This window comes from Gastrolobium bilobum, unplaced genomic scaffold (genome assembly GCF_033153095.1).
Source record: "Gastrolobium bilobum isolate Gb01-03AN ecotype WA unplaced genomic scaffold, APGP_CSIRO_Gbil_v1 utg11908, whole genome shotgun sequence".
Lineage (NCBI taxonomy): Eukaryota > Viridiplantae > Streptophyta > Magnoliopsida > Fabales > Fabaceae > Gastrolobium > Gastrolobium bilobum.
In genome coordinates, this window is record NW_026900091.1 from 68491 (window position 1) to 70988 (window position 2498).

Genomic DNA, 2498 nt, shown 5'->3' on the forward strand with positions numbered 1-2498 from the left:
AGAACTAAATCAATTTGAAAGAAATCAAGTTTGGGAACTTGTGCCAAAATCAAATGATTATCCAATAATTGGAACCAAATGGGTCTTTAAAAACAAGCTTGATGAAAATGGTATAATAACTAGAAACAAAGCTAGACTTGTTGCTAAAGGATATAATCAAGAGGAAGGTATTGATTATGATGAAACTTATGCTCCCGTTGCTAGATTAGAGGCTATTAGATTGCTACTTGCATTTGCATGTATAATGGATTTTAAACTCTTTCAAATGGATGTTAAAAGTTCCTTTTTAAATGGATATATTCAAGAAGAAGTATATGTTGATCAACCTCCCGGTTTTGAGGATCATGATTTACCTAACCATGTCTTTAAACTTAAAAAGGCCTTATATGGTTTAAAGCAAGCTCCAAGAGCATGGTATGAAAGATTAAGCAAATTTCTTTTAGAGAAAGGTTTTTCAAGAGGAAAAGTGGACACAACTCTCTTTATAAAGAAGAAAGATGATCATCTATTATTTGCACAAATCTACGTTGATGATATTATCTTTGGTGCCACTAACGTTAATCTTTGTGAAGAGTTTGCTAATCTCATGCAAAGCGAATTTGAGATGTCTATGATGGGAGAGCTAAACTTCTTTATTGGTCTCCAAATAAAGCAACAAAAGGATGGGATATTCATCAATCAAGCTAAATATTGCAAGGAGTTACTCAAAAAATTTGGAATGGACAACTCCAAAGCCATTGATACTCCCACGGGTACATCTTGTTCTTTAGACAAGGATGAAGGAGGTAAATCCATAGAAATTACTAAATATCGAGGTATGATCGGCTCACTTCTTTATTTAACCGCAAGTAGGTCCGATATTATGTTTTGTGTGTGCATGTGTGCTAGATTTCAAGCTAATCCTAAGGAATCACACTTAAGTGCCGTAAAAAGAATTATGAGATATCTTGTAGGCACTTCACACATGGGTTTGTGGTACCCTAAAGGTGCATCATGTGAACTAATAGGTTATTCCTATTTTGCGGGTTGCAAATTGGATAGGAAAAGCACTAGTGGCACCTGCCACTTTCTTGGTTGCTCACTAGTCTCTTAGCATAGCAATAAACAAAATAGTGTAGCATTGTCCACGGCCGAAGCGGAATATGTGGCGGCCGGTAGTTGTTGTGCACAAATTGTATTGATGAAACAACAACTAAAGGACTTTGGGGTTGAACTTGATCACATCCCCATTAGATGTGATAACACTAGTGCCATAAATCTCACCAAGAATCCCATAATGCACTCTAGGACTAAACATATCAATATTAGACATCATTTTATACGAGATCATGTGCAAAACGGTGATTGTGTTTTGGAATTTGTGGAATCCTCAAAACAATTGGCCGACATTTTTACCAAACCCCTCCCAAAAGAAGTGTTTTACAATTTGAGAAGAGAAATTGGTTTACTTGATCCATCATATTTGTAATCATGCATAGGTAGTTTCTTAGCTTGCAAAACATACCTTGATTTTGGTTGCATTGGTATTTTTCTTTTCAAAACTCATAGCCAAATCTAGTTGTTATAAATGCCTCTTGACTTCTTGCTGTAAAATGTATGCCTTGTTTGATTGCATTAAAAGTGCCTTTTCTGGTTATTTTCGCATCTGTCTGAAAATATTCGGATATGATATCCGGATACATATATCCGGATACCATATCTGAATATCCATATCCGGATACGATATCCGGATATTGAATATCCGGATATTGTGAATCAAATATCCGGATATTTGTCGTGCTGGAGCCTTTTTAAGTCAGTGACCATTCATTTCTTTTATTTTTTTAAAACCCTACGCGTTCTCTCTCTCCCTCTCTGTCTGAGCTTACTCCATCCCTCCATTCTCTAACACCGTGACCCTCTCTCTCACTTTCTCCGTATCATCATTTTCGTTGGAGATTCTGCTCTCAGCCACCAGCTCGCGGGTCTCTCTCTCCATCATCCAGCCACATCCTTCCTTGGGTTTCAGGTAGGTCTCTGTCCTCTCTCCTTCATTTTCTTCCGTGTGTGATTGCATTCGGGCATACACGGTTTGGGACAACACCAGTATTTTTCTTTTTTTTATTGGTTGCTTCTGTTTGGCCTCTTTCTTACATTTTTCGTTGCACCCTCACAAGCACCATTGGGACAGCACCATTGGTTTCTTCTGTTTTCCCTCCATGCGTTGGTGATTCTGATCGAGAACGCCGCTCCAAGCGGAGGGCTGACCCTGCTGCCTCTCCCCGTTCAGCTGCCACTTCCAATGCCGCTGCCAATGTTGACCGCTCTGGCTTCGGGTATCTCTTCGATGGGAATGCTGAAGAGATACGTACATTCATTGAGAATTTCTCCATTCGTCCTATCTTGGAGCCAAAGTACTTAGACACTGACTTTCTTGCTGCTCAGGGGTTTGATATCTGCCAGCTTCTTGACGCTATCAACCTTCTTCAGTTTGCTGCTCTTCAATGTTCTTACTATGA